We start from the raw sequence: 21,821 nt of genomic DNA, 5'->3' as shown, positions 1-21,821 counted from the left end.
ATAACCTAAAAACACGTTTGTTGTGAATACCATTTCATGTTGCCCTCATGAAATAATATGGTGCTCAAAGTATAGCATAATGATTGAGAAGCAGAGATTCTGAAGACAGACTTTCTGATTATAAATCTTTAGTGTATACATTTGGCCTGGTTACTTGACCTTTCTGGGCAGGCCTAGACTTCTCCACATGTAAAATATCCATAATAATAGTACCTCTCATATACAGTTGTTGAGGAGTTAAATGACATACTAAATTTAATTTGTACAGAACAGTACCTGGCACATACTGTGCTTAATATGCTTTAGATTTATTAATACTCTTATATAACAAAGATAAATAGAATGCTTATGATATGAATGATACGAATGATACATATGATAAAAACAATAAAAAGTTCACATTTAAATGTTAAGTATCTTTAAAAATAAGGCATCTTGGGCTTCCCTGGTGGCGCAGTGGTTGAGAGTCCGCCTGCCGATGCAGGGGACACAGGTTCGTGCCCCGGTCCAGGAAGATCCCACATGACGCGGAGCAGCTAGGCCCCTGAGCCATGGCCACTGAGCCTGCGCGTCCAGAGCCTGTGCTCTGCAATGCGAGAGGCCACAACAGTGAGAGGCCCGCGTACCGCAAAAAAAAAATAATAAAATAAAAAAATAAGGCATCTTAAAAAACACTTAAATTTTCTTACTGTTGATATACTATCTCAGTTGTACTCTTATTGAATGGCTTAGACATATTAGTGTGTGTGCATGTACATGTGTAAAACAAAAATCTGTGCAATTCTTATGAGGAATTTTTAAGTTTTTAAGTATTTTTTTCAAAAAGAATATAGGTCCCTCAAAGAGCACAGACCCCAATGCCAACAGAGAAACCTCTCACTTTGTGCCCAAAGCCCTGCTTCCTGAAACCTTAACAGGCAAACAGTTACAGCACAAGGCCAGAAATACTGAATGAAAAAATAGGGAGAGAGGGAGATAAGAGAAGTTTACGTCATTTCTCTCTAGCTGGCCAGTGTTAATTATTTCTCTGTGATGGATGTTCATTCCTCTTCTTCACACTTTAGCCTTTCATGCAGCTGTGTGTGATTTCAAAATATTGAAAGAGCTCAATTTTGGCTGTTAAAATATGTTTCTGGATCTCCAGGAAAAGGTTTACTTAATATGGGCAACTTTAAATCCTAAAAGGAGAACTTACCCTTCTTACAAGAGCTGATTAGTTTTGACATTTTATCCACTCTCCTGAAGAGTCATTTATGGGCTGTGTTAAATACTAAAAAATAAAGTAAGATGTGGTCCTGGTGAATCTTCTACAACAGAGAGAAAACTCAAAGCAGTATCTCAAATATTAGTAGCAAGTTCTTGCATTGATATTGAGTCAAATACTCTGCCATGCAGGCCCACTTGACCAGATTGGAGTTAGCTTGCTAGTTTTTCTCAAATATAAATATTTGCTTTGTTAATAGAGAAAGTTACATATTCCATGAGGCATAAAGAAAAATTACTTTCCATTGACCCAGAAAACTTACCTTGCAACTATGCCTGAAGGAGAAAGGAACTGGAATGAGAGTATTTGAAAAGAGAACTCTGGCTGCCACAGCTACCTACCTTGCTCTAAGTTCATGTTTAATTAAATTTACATCAGTAGTTCCATAAATTGCTTGCATGTTCATAGAACTTAAGTTATCATCTTTGATTCTAAGGTCAGATACTTACTGCTAACAACCCTTGTGACTCTGAGGGAGGCTTGGTCCTCTGCCAGACTGTACTGCTTCTCCCATGGGGATGGGCCCACCACGACTATACAACTCCATGGGGGACAATGCGACACCAGCAGCCCCCTGGTTGCTCAGCAACAACCCCTTATGACTGCTCCTCTTGGACTACTAGGCAACAGCACTGAGCCTGACCCAGCTGCTCCCAGGCATTGCCTCTCAAGAGGGCCAGGTTAACAGGAGGCCAAGGGCCCTAAGTGACTAGTTACATAATCTAACACATTTCTCAGGATGCTCTCCAACTAAAAAATCAGAGCAGAGTTAGTTCCTATCCTGAAGGGTACCCTTGACCGTATCCTTAATTTAAACTCTACCCTTAAATCTTTAGAGAAGCTGACAGAAAACTAATGCATCAGAGTCAAAATCTGTGGCCAAAAACAGTCTATTAAAAAAAACCACACACATACATCAAGGAGGCCATTCTTTTTTTAATCACATTTAAAATATGACTTTCAAACCTTTCTTAATTTCAAAGAATTTTACTATTTACATACTTTCTGTTAACAGACCCCCTAAAATGGGGAAAACATATTAAACCACTTACTTTTGTGGTAAGACTGTTCCTTAAATAGCTTAACACATAACTCTAAGTATAGCAATTTCTAGGAAAGATCTTCAATTCTTATCTATAGTTTAACCCACATTTATGTCTTCTTAGTTCTAGACTTTTAACAAATAGAAATTAGGCATATTTTTCCATCCGTTAGCTGACCTACCTTTTAGGACAAGGGCAACAACCCAGTCAACCAACCTAAAAACTTACCCACACATGGAAACATGAGTCCAGTCTTGCTCCCATCTCCTCTACTGTCACTTACCTCTTTGTTGTGGAAAAAGAGATGTGTGCTCCAAGAAATATGGACTCACAGCCAGTCTACCACAGTACAAATACAATTCTACTGCTCCACTTAGTCAAAACCTTCAGTCAAGTCCAAGCAATTTATCGTGAAATGCAAGGCACTTCTGAATCTACTTCCCTTTGAACTTCCACCCATATCCGCAGCTGTCCAATATACTGACTTAATTATAGTTCCCTAAATACATCACACATTTTAAGCCCCTTTCCTCTTCCTAGGACATATTCCTCTCTGCCTGGCAAACTAGTGGTTATCTTTCAAGATCTAGCAATAACATCACCTCCTCTGAGACACTGTCCCTGGTTTTAGAATTTCTTATAACCATCTCTGAGCATCTTCTACCTGATTCACACTGCTATAGCGGCATTAGTCACACTGTTTCACAGTAATTTACTTACTCAACATTAATCCCATGTCCTTCAAGGGCCAGGACCTTGTTCTGTTCAACTTGGTCTCCTTGGTGCCTGGCATATTCCTTTGCATTAAGAAGTTGTTTACACTATGGCTTTATTAATGATTAGAGAACAAAACTCCTAGGCAAAATGGTAAAATAGATGAGGAGTGGGCATTTTTAACCTCTTAATTAATCAGGGATGGGTAATAAAGCAATTCAAATCAAAACAAAAACTTAATCTCCTGACTTCTGGGCTGGTCCTCTTCCTAAATTATGATGAATCATTGAGGGCAAATAAGTAGGTACCTCTGCAGTGATCCAATCCATCCAGTAATATGGCTAAAATAATCAGATTTCCTGTGTCCCCTTTATTATAATCATAATAACATGAAATTCAAGGGAGCTACATGGTCAGGTAACCAAATCACTAAAAGGTGGTCTGGAGCTGGTCTCAGGGAAGATAATTTCCCATTCAGATTAGCAACTCTTAAAGCAGTTTTTGCAGGAAACTTGGTGCAAGTAAAGTAGGGAAGAGAGTAGAAAAGAAACCAAAAAAATTAGAGCTAAATAGAAAGCAAGAAAAAGCTCTTCTAATTTTAAAAACCTCCTAAAAAATACTTCACAAAACAGCATTTACTCAACATCTGTCTCCTGCAAAGCACTAATTTAAAAAAAAAAAAAAAAAGGAACATGAGCAAACAACACACAAAAGCCCACAAGTGCAGCAGCCAAGAGTAACAGCATGAAGCCATTCAACCTCTTACTTCAGCACTTCAGTAGCTAAAGATATAGACCTCCATTTTCAAATATAACAATGCTTTTATGCTTTTTCTACAACTTCTTAGGTTCACATATGTGTTTATCTAAGATACTGCCAAATTTTTGATATTAGCAGTAATGTGATTGTCTAAAATAATCCATGCAATCCAAATTCTAATCAACGGACATCTAAATTTTTAGCTTATCTGTGTTAAGCTGAGAGGGAATTCTTAGTCTATTACAAGCTTGTGGTTATAAATACCCCCAAGTCTGTGCTTCCTCAAAACTAGGAAACCTGCACCCTTGGAAATCCCAGAATGTACTCACAACCACATGATAAATTTTGTTTATCAAAGGAGTCTTACTTGACAGTATATATTTAAAGCATGTTTTTATACTAAAACAAAATGAACTCATTATAGAGTGCATAATGTATACAAATATGTAAGATGAATATGAAATGTCAAAGAAACTTTGTACTTTTCTATGGAGCACTTTGAGTTATGCCTCTAGATTTCTGGGAGTTCTTTGGTGGAAAAGCATGAGAAGCCCTACTCTAGGGGATTCCCTCCTAGATGTTGAGGAAAACATTACTTTCATGTAAAAAATATATATCACCTTGGCTCTAGCATACCATGACCACTGAACTCAAAAAGTGCTACCATACTTAGACATACCATTACTTTTTTTTTATTGGAACTTAACCTTTATGACATCTTTTTTATTTTGAAGCAAAAACATTTCTCTCTCCAACAGTCCTAAATCTTTCTGCAGGTACCTCACAGGACCAGTCTAAACTCCTATATATGTAAGACCGTCCTTCAAATAAACATAATAGTCACAAGTAATGGAGGCGTACTGGATGCCAGGAAATGTGCTGGGTACTTGACAATCATTAATCAAAAAATAAAACTTCAGGTAAATAGTATCATCTTTATTCTACAAAAAAAGAAGAAGTAGATGAAGAGGAGGAAAAAGGGGGAGGGGGTAAGGGGAAGGAGAGTGGGAAAGGAAACAGCCTACAAAAGGAAAAGCAACTTTCCCAAAATAGCACAGCTCATTAGGAGCAGAGCTGAGCTAACTCCAAAGCTTGTGCTTGTTTTTCTCTTTCTTTATACATCATGTTATACTACATTTCCATGCCCACTTTCCCAGGTGTTCATTTCTCCTAGCGAAATATCTCCATTTTACAACTATTCCTTCCATCACTTCTGCAATAACAGACCACCCTGATCAATGTACATGTGTGTGTATTTATTGGTAGGAGTAAAATATCCAGAACAATTTGGCTGTGGAAGAACAGAGTTGGGCCATCACTTCCTTTGCTCTGGATAAGATACTGCTATTGATACAACTTAAAAATATGCTACCTATGTTGGACAACCACTTGACATTATATTGAACTGGCCATAAACCAAAATTCTTTAGTATTGTTTTAACAGATTCTGCTAATAACCATTTCTTCTCTAACTGGTTTCTTTTTTAAAATGTATACAACTCTTGTATTTACCTACATATAAACAACCTGTCAAAATAAATTTTTATTCATAGAGTCATAGATTATATGACTCTCTACTACTTTCAAGGATAAAAATTAGCTACAGGGGCTTCCCTGGTGGTGCAGTGGTTGAGAGTCCGCCTACTGATGCAGGGGACACGGGTTCGTGCCCCGGTCCGGGAAGATCCCACATGCCGCGGAGCGGCTGGGTCCGTGAGCCATGGCCGCTGAGCCTGCGCGTCCGGAGCCTGTGCTCCTCAACGGGAGAGACCACAACAGTGAGAGGCCCGTGTACCGCAAAAAAAAAAAAAAAAAAAAAAAAAAATTAGTTACAAATTTAAGTCCAAAGTTTTCATCCCAACACTTAAGATTCTTCACTACAGCCTCAATGTATCTTTCCACCCAGCCCCTAAAATCTCCACTCAGCCCCTAAAATTCTACACAGCTCTGTCTCACTCTTTTCTGTATTTGTACCTTTATTTATGCTGTCCTCTCAATCAAGAATGCTTTGCCCACTCATTGAAATTTTATCAGTCCTTCAAGGACCATCCCAACTATTACATTGCCTTTAAAGTCTTTCTGATTAATTTCAAAGTTTATCTTCTTCTTTGAAACCCCACAGCTTTTTTTTAGTTCTTTCGTAGTACTTATTACAGCCTGCCTCACAGGAAAGGTATGTATATTATTTTCCCTTACCTCCCCCAAAAAGATAGAATCCTAAATTTCTTTTAAAAAGATGGAGTCTCATTCCACTTTGCAATATATCACTAAACACAGTAGCTGAATCCAGGAGGGTGCTTTTTAATAGATGTTTATTTGAATTTAGTTAACTATTCATCTCAGAGATGCATGTACTGAGTTCCAAAATTCATTAAAAATTTAAATAAAGAATATCTATAACCAACCACAGAAAAGAACCTGAATATCAATGGGTACATATAGCACTAAAATATGGAATTATAGGCTCTGTTTAGAATAATACAGGTACTTTTTTCACTGTATTGATCTCATGATGAACTGAAGTCGCATCATTCATATTGGTGTAATCATGTTGACAAAAACTGAAATCTCAAGAGATTAAGAGACTTCTTCAGGGTCACATGACTAATTAAAAGCTGAGTTGGCCTTACAACAAAGCTTTCTAATTTCTAGCTTAGTTATTTTTCTCTACTATTATCATCCAAATCATGTGTCGATACGTTTTCATAAATATTAGCTGTAAAAATATTTATGTATGAGAGAAATATTCTCTTCTTTCTTATATATTAATAATCTTCAAATTATTATTTGTACAGGTAGAATTTAAAATAAAATTCATTAATGATGATTAAGAGGATTATAATACACAAAGTTTATTTATACAAATCTTACTTATTTTGCAACTTAACTACAAAGACAACAGTCAAGAGTCAGGATATTAACAAATGTTGTTCAGTCAAAATAAATGTCATAAAACCTATGTCGTAAAACCTATACGCTAATAATATTCACGGTCTTTACTTATAAGCCAGTCCTACAGATTTAATCAGAGCCTGTTTATGACTCTGGTTTGTTTTTAACCTCTTGTCACCAGTTTAGAGGATAGTAAAAATTTTGCCTGCCCAACATCCGTTTCCCCTTGAGGAGCCTTTCCTCCTATAGTCACTGCATGTGATTCGTTGTTTCCGAGAATGAAGTTGAGACTCCGACCTGACATATCCAAGCTCCAAGTGCCCTGAGCCACAGTGACTGGCTCAAAAGTGATATGTGACACAAACCTGCCTCAACAGGCTTATTATTACGTTTTTCCAACCCAGCAAATGCTGAAAGACTGGGTTTGTGGTGCACGTTAGTCCACCTTAGGACTGGTGCCAAAGCTACTAAGTGAAGACACTTTTTTCTCTTTGAATTTAAACTTGAGGAGTTAGGCCTGGAGCTGTTGATAGCAATTTTGTCACCAAGCAGAGCCTGAGAATGAAGCCAAGTTGAAAGAGAGCAGAGCCAAGAAGTAGAAGGGAATAGGGTCCTTACAAAATAATGTGAGCTCTAGATCAAGCTGTGACTGAAAGCTGGGTTACATTAATCTGATAAATTCTCCCATTCTCAAGCCAGTTTGAAGTGGATTTGCTATCGTGAGCAACTGTAACATTCCTAACTAATGCACTCAGGTATCTGACTTTCTCAACCCACAACAGATTCAAAAGGTCATAAAGAGAGTGAACAGTAAGAGCTATTACATACAGCAGATGAAGTAGCAGCTTACGGTTTGAAAGTGATGATGAAGACAGGTAATATGCAAAAATAGAAAATAAGGAATTTCAAAAAGGTGGAGTCTTTTAGTCAAGGACTTACTCCACATAGCATCCTGGGAAACCTCTCAGTCCCAGAAAAACCAGGATAGTTGCCATGCTATTTGGGAGCACAGAGATTCTTGCAGTGATTTGCATAAACAAGAAGATAAGGGGTCATTAGGTCACAGAGGACTCAAGGCAGGTGGTGGTGAGGCTCTGAGGTTGCTGTACTTGTAGGGGAGAGTGTGGTAAGCACACAGAATTCTCAGGTTCTCCATTGACTTGTACTAATTGGAAATGTGCAATCCACTGAGAAACATCTTACTCCAAGAAATCAGAGCATGGAGAGTAAAAAATAGATGGATCAAAGAAGCAGCCATCCCAATGAAGCCAAAGGACAAGTGTAGGTGTGAATCTTTGGATTGGTGTAAAAAAAAAAAAAAAACGAATATAGGATGCTATGTCCAGAGAGTTTCAGAATTTGAGATTTTAGGAAGGACCAATTTCATATGATAAGTCCAGGTTGTGACTACGGAAGGGGCTGGGTGAAAAGAAGTAAAAGAGAAGACTACCGCTTGAAACTGTAGAGGTCACACACTGAGAGGCTGTGGTGTTGGGTGTAGACATGAAGTCATCCAGATTGAGGACAGGAGACAGGTGGGAGAAGATGACTGTACACCTGTTGCTGGAGTGTTCAGTGAAGGAGGGGTTTGTTCAGGTGGTGAGTAGATCACAGGAATGAGCAATGGTAGTTGATAGCATAGCCAGCTGGCTCAGAGGAACAGGAATGAGTATAAGGGTGTAGAGAAACAATGGTCTACAGGTGGGAGAGTGTATGGAGGGCATGTGTCCCACCTCCCTACCCTGAGATTCATGAACTATGGAGTAATTAGCAGTCTCCAACAGGAAGGACTCACGGGGAAGTGGGATACCCATGGGAGAGTCAAGATTCAGGGCTAGAGAAAAAAGTGGAGGTTAAGAGGAGTTTACTGGGACTGAGCAGGTATTCCAGAGGGCATGACAAAATGGTTTTTAAGGAAGAATAAAAAGCAGAGATTAGGTCAGGGAGAGGCAGCCAAAGCATAATAAAGTTTCAAGGCAGAGAGGAGAAATGAGTAGACAAACGATAAAAACAGAGATTTGAAGCATTAGAAAATTAACTGTTTTGCAAGGCTAACACAATTACATGTTCCAAAACTGGTAACGTGGGAATTTAGGAAGAGCTAGCAGCTATGATGTGGGATGTGGAATTCATTTTCCTCCTGGGATGAGGTGGTGAGTGACAAACGTGGGTCAAGGCAGTTTAGGGAGGCAATCAAAGAGCCTGCAGTCATGTGTAGGGATGGTGGCCAGCAAGGCATGTGAGAGGGAATTCTGTGGGACTTCAGGATGATAGGGCCAGTTATAACGAGGTGGGCTCCAAGGAGGTGCAGGGGCATGGGATGCTATTTCAAATCAGTGGTGAAGGAATCAATGACAGAACAAACGAATTTGAGACAAGACTAGTGATTAAAAAATGTTAATAATAAAATTAGATTACCTACTTCATCCCCTACTAAAGTAACTTCTTAAGGATTAAAACTTTAAATTAAAAAAGACAGCAACAGTACTATTAAAAACGTAGATGAATATGTTTAAAGGGGAAAGTCCTTCTCAGAAACTATGCGAGAAGAAATTGACAGCTTTCATGTCTACAAAATTTAAGGATTTTACAAAGCAATGCTCCCTAAAATAGTTAATGGCAAATAAACGAAACTGATTAAAAAATTGCAACATAACAGACATACAAAGAGTTCATATCCTAATGAATAAAAAGCTCTTGAAACAAACAAAAAAGGATTAAAAACAGGCAAAGAATACTAAAAAGCAATTCGTAAAAATAAATCCAAAACATCCAATAAATATACCGACTAACTAAAAATATTCAGCCTCATTAGCAATCAAAGAAATACAAATATGAGGTATCTTTTCCTACTGATTTCTAAATTTAAAATTTTTAAACAGTATTAGTATGTTGGTAAAAATTTTGAGTATAAATTGCTGCAGGCTTCCTGGAAAGAAATTTTGCAAAATGTGTCAAAAATGGTTAACAAGTGAATATCCAATGACCTAGCAAGTCCATGTCTAGAAGTTTATTCAAAGAGATTAATAAAACAGCCATGTACAGTGTATAAAGATCACAAACAGAGTTATCTACTATGGTATTGCTTATAAAACCAAATTTGGGAACATTCTGCATATTTACCAATAGGGGTTAGTTAAAATTTTAAAACACTATGTAGCCATTAAAAATATGATTTAGCACCTTGACAAGATATAGTAAGATGAAATATTAAGGGAATATGATATATCAATTTTCTTTTTAAAATCTACATATATGCAAAGAATTTTATAACTAATGGTGAAATTTAGGTGGACATTATTTTCCTCTTAATACAATTCTGAATATTTCTGATTTTCACTGCAATGTGTATGGTCTCAGAAACACTATTTCAAAATTTTAAAGTTTAAAACTTAGTGGTATTTTAAGTGGCAAACATAACTTGCTCAGAAAAGTTACATGTGGAATAACCCGTTATAATGTAATAATAGGGAGTTGACAAAAGGATGAGACTGAAAGAAAAAAATCACCTGATTATATTTTCACATCTGTGATTCTTGGTGAATAATTTATAATAGCAAGCATATATTGTCCTTGGAAAAACTGAATTCTACATTTGAACATTGCCAATATTTAAAGCAATGCATTTTAATGATTTGTTTTCCTTTTCTTATTTCTGTGTTAAACTGATGATTACCACAGGGTGCAGCAAACTTAAAATGTGGCCTAACTGGAAAATTCTGTTTCATACCCTTAAGAGCTTAAATTTTATCTAGCCAAAAACTATTTCATGGGTCACTTTGAATAATAAGAAAAACGTTATTTTTTTAATTTCTTTTTTTTTTTGCGATATGCGGGCCTCTCACTGTTGTGGCCTCTCCCGTTGCGGAGCACAGGCTCCGGACGCGCAGGCTCAGCGGCCATGGCTCACGGGCACAGCCGCTCCGCGGCATGTTGGATCCTCCCGGACCGGGGCACGAACCCGTGTCCCCTGCATCGGCAGGCGGACTCTCAACCACTGTGCCACCAGAGGAGCCTGAAAAACGTTATTTTTTTAAAATTTGCTCTTCCTATTCATTTGTATTCTGGTAATAATAATTTTAAGAAGAAAAAAATAATTTACAAACTGTATACCATTATTACATTAATATAAAAACATTCTTACAAATGGACAAAGACTGGAAGATACTCAATACTGAAGCAATTATGTTTGAATATTAGAATTGGAATTTTAAAATCTTTCAGTGTTCTTAATAGTGTGATGGTTTTATGATAAAAAATATCTGAAAGAAAGAAGCTAACTAATAAAGTAAACTTTTAACAATGCTTTTATAAGATAATTTGAGATGTCCTTAGATATAACTGAAACTGCTGTCCTTAGTCAGAATCATATTTCATTAATCCATATTTTAAGTGGATTACATTGAGACAAAACCCACAAAGTGAAGAACTGAACCAATTTGCTATTAGGACCAATAATAATTATTGACAGTTTTCAACTGTCATTCATTTCAAAAATGAAAAGTTTTCAACAAATTAGGTAAATTAAGGTACTTTTTGAAAGAGTTGGTAAAAATAAGCATCTATGAATTAAAAAAAATGCTTTGTTTCCTCCCATTTTGCAGTTACACGTGAAAAGTTTATATTTCCTTTCAAGCATTCAAACCTAGAACCCAAACATGGACTTCTCAGAGTTGGAACAACCTATGCCGGGTTTTACTTGAAGCTTAATATCCTTTGGCAAAAATCCACAAACATCTCAGGGAGCTGACCCAGGTCTACCCTGTGAAGAAAGTATTCCCCACTTCCCCTGAAAACGTTCTCCCACTCCTCCCTGAGGCAAACAAATACAAACTATGTCCCCCATGTTGCAGACTGATCCCATACCCATACTGTCAAACCCGTATGGTGCAGAATGAATGGAAAACCTGAAATGACCTCATTTATATCTATGGCTGGGTTGGTGGCAGAGGGACGATGGATGCACTGCCCAAGTTATCACACTGCTTATTTTGTAACCATCTTTACAACTGATACTGAAGATGGACACGTTTCAAGTGGCTAGCAATCCAAAATCCAGGTATCAGCAAGGTTGGTTTCTTCTTGAGAACTCAGGAGAATCTGTTCCATGCCTCTCTCCTAGCTTCTGGTGGTGGCTGGCAAGTCTTGGAATCCCTTACATCTGCATAACTCCAATCTCCACTTCCACTGTCACAAGCTTGCCTTCCCTCTATGAGTCTCTGTCTCTGTGTCTCTTCTCTTCTTCTTATAAGGACACCAGTCATACTGGGTTAAGGGCCCACCCTACTCCAGTATGACCTCATATTAACCAATTACAACTGCAATGACCCTATTTCTAAATAAGGTCTCATTCTGAGGTTCCAGGAAGTACATGAATTTTAGGGAGACATTATCCGACCCAGTAAACCCACCAAATCTGCCTTCATTCTTCTTTTGCCATCTTTGCATATAGTGCTAGTCTTCAACCTCAAGCCAAGAAGCTGAGACCCACCCTTCATTCCCACCTCCCTTTAAATTCATATCCCAGTTATCATCAAGCCTGATCATTTTCCACTCCTAATATTTCTAGACTCTGATACTCCTGTTTATCCCTAATCCCTGAATCACTCTCTAGCACCTCTTGCTTGGGCTACAACAGTCTGTCCAATACTCCTCAAATCCAATCTTCTCCAAGCTACAAGAGTATATATAGATATATACATACAGCTTCATGGCATGTTAGAAAGATGTACAGTTGCTTTTTTTGGTTTGTTTTTCTAATTTTTCACTACCGTGAAAACTTCTGCTTCTTTACTGCGATGAGCATAATTATGATAGACATCCTTCCTCAGGGATACCGAAACCGAGAGGCAGAGTGGTTTGTGTGCAAGCCCTGTTCTTTGTAACATCTTCTCCCGACTTGACAGATTCTTTACAAACCTTCAGAATGCAACAAAATCCATTATATCTATAATCTAGCTTTTTATAGATTTTATTAGATTTGGGAAAGACAGACAAGAGGGGCTTATTTCAGTGTTTTGAGATTTAATATTATACCTGGCTCCAGAAGCCCCATGATAATAGTACTTATTCTCATTTTTTAAATAAACAAAAATAATAAACGAATGTAATTGCATGAGTTATAAGCCATTCTTGTTTACACACACACACACACACACACACACACACGTACACAACTGATTTTAAGAACAGTGTTTTCTTCTGAGACATATTAACCCAGCCCATAAAGATTAATGTAGAAATAAATCACTTCATAGTCATTTGATATAAGCATGTTTGGGAAGACAGCTTAACTCCTTCCTGTCTTCCACAAATTTATTCCTGAAGCTATCACACTGAACCTCAGTTTCTTCCTTTCCTTCACCCAAAAAGTGAAAACTTACAGTTAACCATGCTAATTTCCACACTCCCAAAGGGGATTCTTTTTCATCAGCACAGTAGATTTTAGGGCTTAGCAGGAAATAGGGGCTATAAGGAGGCGGAATCCAGGAGACAGAGGAAGGCATTTAGCTCCATTTATATTGTCTATAAACGCTTCTGCTGTTGCTCCCCCAAACAAGTGTTCAGGCTGTGTTGGCTCCAGACTACACAGTCTTAAAGTATTTCTATTCCCTTGGCCCACTTTCCAGTCTCAGAAATCCTATTCTAACTGATCCAGGATCCTAGGTGAGATTACTTCCTCCTATTCAGGAACATGTACAAATGTGAATTGCTTTATTCTTATATAGACAGCTCTGAACTTCTTTTCCAACCAAGCACCCAACTCTTGGACACCATCACTTTTTAAGAATAGGAGTTATTGGAGAACACAAATCTACTCTGATTTATAAAGTCCGTAGCATGCTTTATACCTGGACAGATGCATAAAACTGCTATTTGCCTTTGAGAGCATGAATGAAAAATATATCCCACTTGAGTATAAAGTAGACTACCTATTTGATTTCTCAAAGTCATTTGTACTTCCAATGAAAAGAAAAATAATAATAACCACTTTGGTTTTCTGGGTATGTTCAAGTATTCTCTTTATGTAATGTCACTAACTGATAATGACTTATAAAAAGTACATTGAGCCTATTAATATAAAAATTACTGAGACCAACAGGTTTCAGAGAGCATGTACTAACCACAGAAGTTTTAAAACAGTAAGATAGGAGCCCTGGATTTATCCCTAATACATGATTTTTGCACATGTCAATCACTTAAACTTGGGCCTTAGATCTCTATATGTAATAAAATATGTTTAATTAGTACTTAGAAGAATTATGTGGCATCATAATTATGGATGATTATTTCATCATAGGATTTATAGGGTTTTTCTGATATTCAGAAAGGAATTTTTTTTTCTAACTCAATTAAAATCTTGTGTTTAAGGAATGGAAAACCACTGAATTTACTATCAAGCCATTCAGGTCTGAGTCTCATCAACATCCTAAAATACGATTTTCAAATTGCTTTATTTCCCATTCTCAATGGAGACTGCTGGAAATTTAGTCTTAATTAAGCCTGATTTACTCTCATTTCGCATTAAAAAAAAAAGATACTGGGGGAAGGGATGAATAGGCAGAGAACAGAGGATTTTTAGGGCAGTGAAAATACTCTCTATGATAAATGAATACATGTCATTATGTGTTTGTCCAAAGCCATGTAATGTACAACAACAAGAGTGAACCCTAAGATAAACTACGGACTTTGGGTGACTATGATATGTCAATGTAGGTTCACCTATTGTAGCAAACATACCAGTCTGGTGAGTGAGGGAGCCTATGCGTGTGTCGGGGTAGGGGGTATTTGGGAAATCTGTACCTTCTTTTCAATTTTGCTGTGAATCTAAAACTGCTCCAAAAAAAACTGTCTTTAGAAATATTTTATTTTTGAGAAATGTTCCCCTTTTTTTGCAAATTTGTTTGCTATATCTGAGCTCTAAATTTGAAAGGAAGCAGTGTTTCCTGTCCAACCTTCTCTCTATGTATATATCAAATCATATGATCTAGTAAGAAATATTTATTTGTCCAGAATTTTCTACATTTTGTAAATACATAACTTCTACATAAAATTCACTCTATAATGCTCTTAAAAAGTTAGACATACCTTTATCATACAACCCAGCAATTGCACTGCTAAATATCTATCCAAGAGAAATGAAAACATGTACTCACAAAGACTTGCATGTGAATGTTCTTAGCATCATGATTCACAATAGCCTCAAGCTGAAAACAACCCAAATGTCCATCCACTGGCGAATGGATAGACAAAATGTGGTATATCCATACAATGGAAAACTTCAACAATAAAGAGGAATGAAATACTGATACACGCTACAATATAGATGAATCTCAAAAACATTATGTTAAGTGAAAAACGCCATAAACAAAAGATCACATACTTTATGATTCCATTTATATAAAACGTCCAGAGAAGGCAAATCTATAGATACTGAAATGAGATTAGTGGTTGCCTGAAGCTGAGCAGAGATTAATTATAAATGGGCATGAGGGATCTTATTGGGGTGATGAAAATGTTCTAAAACTGAATTATGGTGATGGTTTTACAACTTGGCAAAATTTCTTTAAAAATCATTGAAAGGGGTAAATTTCTAAAAATTTAAACTTCCAGTTTAAAATTAACTAAAGAGGAGAGAAAAATCTTTAACAAAGAATGAAATTTGACACAATTTTAAATATCCTGCATAAGGTATTCCATTAGTCTTTGATATTTTGTTGAAGAAAGTTGTGGTAAAGATAAAACTAAAAAGTCAATTACTAAAAACTTTTTGCAAACTTTTTTCCAATATATACTTGGCTTCAAAATTAAATCATTTGATCTTCCAAAACACTGTTTTAGAAAATGAAATTCCTTAACATAGTGTCAGCAGAGGGATATTGACCAGCACCTGACATACTAACAGGAAAACAAGGTTTTCAAATTGCTGGTCTAACTAACCTTGATCCAGAACCTACTCCATTACAGCACTTCCTGTGAGATTTACGGCCATCAGATCTCATTTTAACAATCCAAATTCTGAGCTTTCTGAATATTAAATCCCAGAAGGAATTTTTTTATGTGTAGCAATGTCAATAAGAAAGGCATCTTGTGAAGAGATAAAGTGGACAAATGGATTTTGAATCTACATGTACACCAAGAGAAATGCAATACTCAACAGTAGTTCTAATCCATACTTTTTCAGTATCCAAACCATTAATATGAGTGTTTTAGTATTTAGTTTTTCTAGTTGAATGTTTAAGTGGTCATCGGCATCGAATCTCCATTTTACAGTCCTGCACAGACTCTAATAATTTCACCTGCCGTTTTTTGTTTTTTTTTTTTGGTTTTGGTTTTCTTAGTGTTTCCTGTGTGCCCCACTTGTACCAAGCGCTCTTCCAAAGGAACCGTGTTCGGATGTGTTCCCTGGGATGAGCTCTACGAAGATGAAACTGGCCCGTTCATCTCAGCCTCACTCGTCAGGGGCTGCCGGTCAGGACAGCTGGTAAATCGGGGTCATCTCCCCCTGAAGGCAACGAGTTGCTACGGCATCAGCAGTCAGGACCCATGCCCTCCATCTCCTGAGCTCCTGCGACCACACTGCACTCCCGTCCCTCCCTGGCTGCCGGCCGGTGTCCTAGGCTCAGTGAAAACCCAGTAGTTGCAGAGAACTCTTGATTTGACCCGATCTAATCATTCCCATGTTTTATCAAATAATGGATGGAGACTGGTGAGATGAGGTGACTGGGCTAAAGCCACACAGCTCGACGCGGGCAGAGCCGGCTAGAACACTGGTCTCTGCTGACCCGGCGGCCGCGAGCGGCTGCCTGGGGCTGGGAACGCGCAGCCCATGGGAAACGACGTGGCATTGCCCGTGCGAGAGGCGAAGGCTCAGCAACTTATGAGAGGAGATCACCAATGTCCAGCTTCAGGGCAGAGTGGGCAAAAAGAGGTGACCAGACCTCCCTGGTTACGCCTGTTGGCCTGAGCGTCCCCTTCCACTCTGCAAGTACCTCTGCATGTTAAATGATGTGGTCGCTCTGGCCAAAGAGGCTTCCACTTTGAATTCCCCCCATGCTCGTGCGGACTGGCCGGAAAATAGGAAAGTTGCTATAACCACATCTTCGCTCTCTCAGTCTCCCCTGACTGCCCAAGTCCTTTCCCTCCATCTTCGCTCCAGAGACCCCCACCACTCCCGACTCCCCTCCACCACGTACGTACCAGCCGCGCGCAGAGCTGCTCGCCGAGCCTGGGCCGGGTCCCGGTGCCCGGGCTCGCCCGGCCTCTACGTGACCGCGAACTGCGACGCGGGCTCTAGCTCGCTGCCGCCTCTACCGTCCACGAGGGTGCGACCGCGTCTGAGCTGCTGGGCTGGGGCGCAGCCAGGAAGTGGCAGCGACTCCGGGGGCGGAGAGAGCGGCTGCCGGGACCCGCCCCCGAGCTTGAAGTGTCCCTCCCCTCTCCCCCGACCCGGGTCTTGCTCTCTGTGCAGCCACTGCCGCCAAGGGGCTCTCTGGGTCGGCGCGACGGTGGTTCTAGTCCTTTGGCTCCCTGGGCAGCGTTCTTTTTCCTGCGTGCGCGTTAACAATTAATCATCAGAGATCATCACAGAACCCGTGCCCTCCTCGCCTACCACTCTCAGTTCCCCTGGGGCAGGGTTAAGGTTCTACTAAGAATTTACCTGATGTGACTGATGGAATTTCGCGTCCCTCCCTGCTCCCGGAGGCTTCCTCTGACCCATTTGTGCGCGCCCCTGAGCGTTTGTGCTCCAAGTGTCCTACGGTTGCACTTTACCCGTGGCTCATTGGAGAAGGTAGGAATGTGCATGGTTTTCCTATCTGCACCCGGAATGTGGGTATTCGTGTTTTTTAACGCATCATTTTAACAGATTGAGAAGCCATGTGCAATGTAGACAACTTTTGGACAAAGAAATGCAGAAATCAACGTCTATCGAGTTTCACTAAAAGGTTCTCACTAAGAAAAATGAAGTCCTTACTATTAAGGTCTCATTGTGTCTTTTAGAAAGCATAATAGAGAGATGATGATACTGCTCTTAAAATTAAGATGCTCTTCTCTGCTTCCTGAGAAGGTGGTTTCTCCTCACTGAAGTCCTGAGATCCCCTCTGGTTTCCTGAAAGACATTATTAGTGTACCAAATCTGCTTAACACCAATATGTTCACAGCCAGATGCTCTGGCTTCCTACCCAAGTCTATGACACCGGCCATTTCCCTACTGACTACTTCCAATATTTTCATAGGCTATGTGATATGGAAAAATGTTTTATTTAATGTATCTGCCAGTGGTGCTACCCTTAGGCTCTTTAAATTATTTAATATTCCTACCCCCACAATGTGGTAATAACACCTCTGTTTTCAGATAAATAAAGTGAGGCTCAGCAAGGTTAAATAATTTGAATAAAGTGAAATCGCTAGGAAATCTTCAAGTCAGTTTCTGAGCTCAAGTCTTCGTGCCTTTAAGGTTGACATTCTTTAAATTATACCTTGTTAGTAAAACTTATGATTTTTCTAAATGCCATCACTGGTACACTTTGTTTTATAAAAACATGGTTATTTGTATGGTCATACAAATAGTAATTAAAGAGATTGAGAGTTATTTATATCTTTAGCGTAATTTCAAGTGTATAATAAAATATATTATTATTTAAGGCAAATTATTCTAAAGCCTATTTATTTTAGAGAGCCTGTGTTAGAGATGCTAAAATGTTTGGATTTAAGAGTTACAGTGCAATGATTGGATTTTTATAATTCTGAAACTGTACTCCTTATACTCACAAAATTTTTCTTGTAAAACCTGTATTTTGGGGCAGGTTTGATAAAACTGTTAGCCCTCGCTGATGCACTTTAAAGTTACGTATTTGAAATCATCTGAGCCACTTGAATGTACGCTCCATGAAAGCTATATCTTCGGTAGCTAGAATAGTACCTGTACAAAATAACTGCTTAATAAGCAGTTTTTAAATGAATAAATAGAACCTCATTTTCTTCAGTTAAGAGAAAATAATGACTTAAGAAAACACTACTTTTAGTTTGCTTTTGTCTATTTATAGTAGATTGAAGATTTTTGATAGCTTCTCATTTCTACTACGAAAGTAAGGAAGATGAAGGAATTGGGTAAAGAGCCTGAAGGTTTGTAGTAGCTGCTGTTGGGAATGGTAGCAAAAACCTGACTATATGTACAAAAAAAAAAAAATCTTTTGAGTCAGGAATTGGTGATAGCAGTAGTTCCACACAACTGTGAATTTGTGTAAAATATATGACTGTAAATGCAGAAAGTTTCACTAATCCCACTTGGGGATTTTGCCAAGTGATTTGATGGAAAGGCAAGGAGAAAGCTTGGATGCTATTTTTAAGTGAATGGTTGAAGGACAGAGCTGTGAGGTTCACTTGATACTACATGGGAAAATAAGTGAAGACATAAAAGGGGAGAGAAAAAGCAGGCAAAGAAGTACAAATCTCAATCAAATAAGAGAGATGGAAAAATAAGAAGTTGTAGTCAGGAGGGGGGATGGTTTTCTTGAAGGATTTAGTAGCAGAATAATGGCAGGATTGTGGAAGAGCTGTGGCTGGGGTTAGCTGCTCTCCTTAGAATGAAGATCAAGCAATTGGAGACTAAGGTATTGGAGAGGCTATCCACATGGACATTGAAGCCACCAATGGTGATGCCATGGGGTGGAGAAGGAATGAGTCAGACACCAAAGGCTTTCATGACTGTGGTGGAACGATCAGGAACTGAGTGGATGACTGTACAGGATTGGGATAGAAGGTACATATCCAGGGAACAAGAGCCTAAATGGATCAAGGGCTGGTGTAAGAGGGGGTGCACGGTTCAAAAGCAATACTGGGGAGCTACAAGGATGCCAGCGCTGGCTCTCATGGTCCTAGGGTGTGAGATAATGAGCAGTCTACATTGGAGGGAGATCCAGAGGAAACTATTCTCAGAAGAAAGCTGATTTTTACCTAAAGCAAGACAATGGAGGAAGCATTGTGTGACTAAGTTATGAAGGTGAAGGGATTTTTTCAGTATTGAACAAGGATTCCACAAGGTCACAAAGGATGGATTTCAGGAGGTAGGGCCAGCTTCATGGCACTAGAATCTGTGCAGTAGGACATGGCTCTACTTCTAAGAAAGCCCTGTGCTTGTCTTAGTGTTCTGCTGTCCCTGCCTTGTAATTCTTAATAAGTTTTAAACAAGTGACCCCACATGTGCATTTTGCTTTGGTCCCCACAAATTATGTAGCCAGTCCTGTTTAGAAGAAGTGGAGAAATGGGAGCGTAGGTGAAGCAAGAAGTAGCACCAACCTTCTGAGGAAGAAATTATGGGAGAGATTAAATGCAGTAGGTTGTGTTTTGAGGAGAGACCAAGAATGGTGGGAGAAGGGGTGTGGCTGCAAGGTTCCAATAACATCTAGGTTCCCTCTCTTTAGGGCAGGCTAGCTGAGACCTGGGTGGGAGAGGCAGTCAGCAGTCCCCATCAGCCTCTTCCAGGTCTGTGTAGTGTATTCGTTTGCTACGGTTTGCTGTAACAAATTACCACAGATTTTGTGATTTGAGCCAGCATAATTTTATTCTCTCACCGTTCTGGAAACCAGGAGTTCAGAATCAAGGTGTTGGCAGAGCAGTGCCCCCTCTGAAGGCCTTAGGGGATAATCCTATTTTGCCTCTTTAGCTTTTGGTGGCTGTAGGTAATCTTTGGTATTCCTTGGTTTGTGACTGCATAACTCCAATCTTTGCCTTCATCTTCACAGATCCTCTGTGTTTCTTCCCTACTGTCTGTATTCTCCTCTCCTTACAAGGACACTTTAGGATCAGGGTCCACCCAGGTTAATCCAGGATGATCTCATCTGGAGCTCCTTACCTTAATACCATCTTCAGAGACCCTTTTCCAAGTAAGGCTACATTCACAGGTACTGGGGTTAGGACTTGGACATACCTTTTGGATGCTGGTCTGAGACCAGCATTCAGTCCACTACAGCAAGGTTGGCTGAGGCCACAGGAAGAGCCAGGCTGGATGACACTGGCAGCTGATAACTTTTCAGGTCTGTTTGGCAAACCAAGATATTTATAATAATATGAAGCTTACCAGTGTTTCTAAAGCTTTCCAGCTGTGAAATTTAATACATACAAAATCTAGAAGATTAACACTGCCCAGAGAGACTTCATATCCCTAGAGGCAGCTATCTGTCCTTGGGGACAAAATGAGACTGAGGAGAGAAGTCGTGTACCTTGGATCGTGCCAAGTCTGGTTATAGGGAATTGAGGAAATGAGATTCTCCACTCCTCCTCTTCAGCCACTCTCCATTCCAGAGGACACATGTGCTTCCCTGATACAAAAGGATAGCTTACGGGATGACCACATTTCATCCCTCTCCATAAATATGAGCTTTAGAAGGACCGGAGGAGTGACCTTGTGCCTCTGTGACAGAGACCCAGCTAGCTTCCCAAGCCATGCCTTGTGGAGGACAATCTTAACCCTGGGGGTGGGGGTGGGGAGAGGAAGAAATGTTGAAACTGTGTTACTGTGCTAACTGTGCTGTTAAGTTTATTCTCCTCCAGCTGGCAGGCACTCTGAGAGTTAGTTGAATAGCCGGAGCCAAATGGAGCTCTCCTTAAAAAGCATCACACTCATTGGGCCTTGCTCCCTTCTGCTCATGACAGAAGAGGAACCATAAGTTCCATCCATTATTTTCTAAGTGTTGACAGTGAGAAGATCCTAGACTGTGGCAGTGGGGCAGCAGCACAGCTACATTGAAGTTTGGAGCCCATAAGAGCAACATCCCATCCCAACTAAGGAAGTTGCCCTGAGATCAAGCTTGGGTAATATACTGGCAGATGGCAGAAGGGAGTGGAGCCTGAGCTGCCCGCTGTTGATCCTGCTCCTGTTGTGTGACAGAAATGATGTCACAGACCCACATCCACCAAGGGAGAGGTTGGGCATTGAAAAGAATGGGGCACCATTGGCTTTCAGGAGATCAGAGGCTGTAGCTTGAGAGGCAGAGGAAGAGGAAGAGACTGCTTTCCTTTTAGTATTTAAAGTAGAAATTTCCTAGGAAAGTATTCCAAATTATCATTGTACTCACACATCTCTCCTGTTCCTGGTCAATGGGGCATCGCTTTGCAGAGTGTCAGGGTATATGAAAAGACCACTGAGA

General features: G+C 39.4%; 1 protein-coding gene across 1 annotated transcript in view; it reads right to left on the bottom strand.

Annotated features, from left to right (window-relative positions):
* The window catches only part of PKIB (cAMP-dependent protein kinase inhibitor beta), a gene marked incomplete at its 3' end in the record, with an annotated part of 100,916 nt that extends 84,016 nt beyond the window's left edge, over positions 1-16,900 (bottom strand). The window contains exon 1 of the mRNA XM_079716536.1: positions 16,873-16,900. The remainder of the gene's footprint in view (positions 1-16,872) is intronic.
* Between the last annotated feature and the right edge of the window lie 4,921 nt (positions 16,901-21,821).

Source organism: Hyperoodon ampullatus (genome assembly GCF_949752795.1).
Source record: "Hyperoodon ampullatus genome assembly, chromosome: 12".
NCBI lineage: Eukaryota > Metazoa > Chordata > Mammalia > Artiodactyla > Ziphiidae > Hyperoodon > Hyperoodon ampullatus.
Note: the sequence above shows the minus strand (reverse complement) of the source record. Positions and strands in the feature narration are given on the sequence as shown.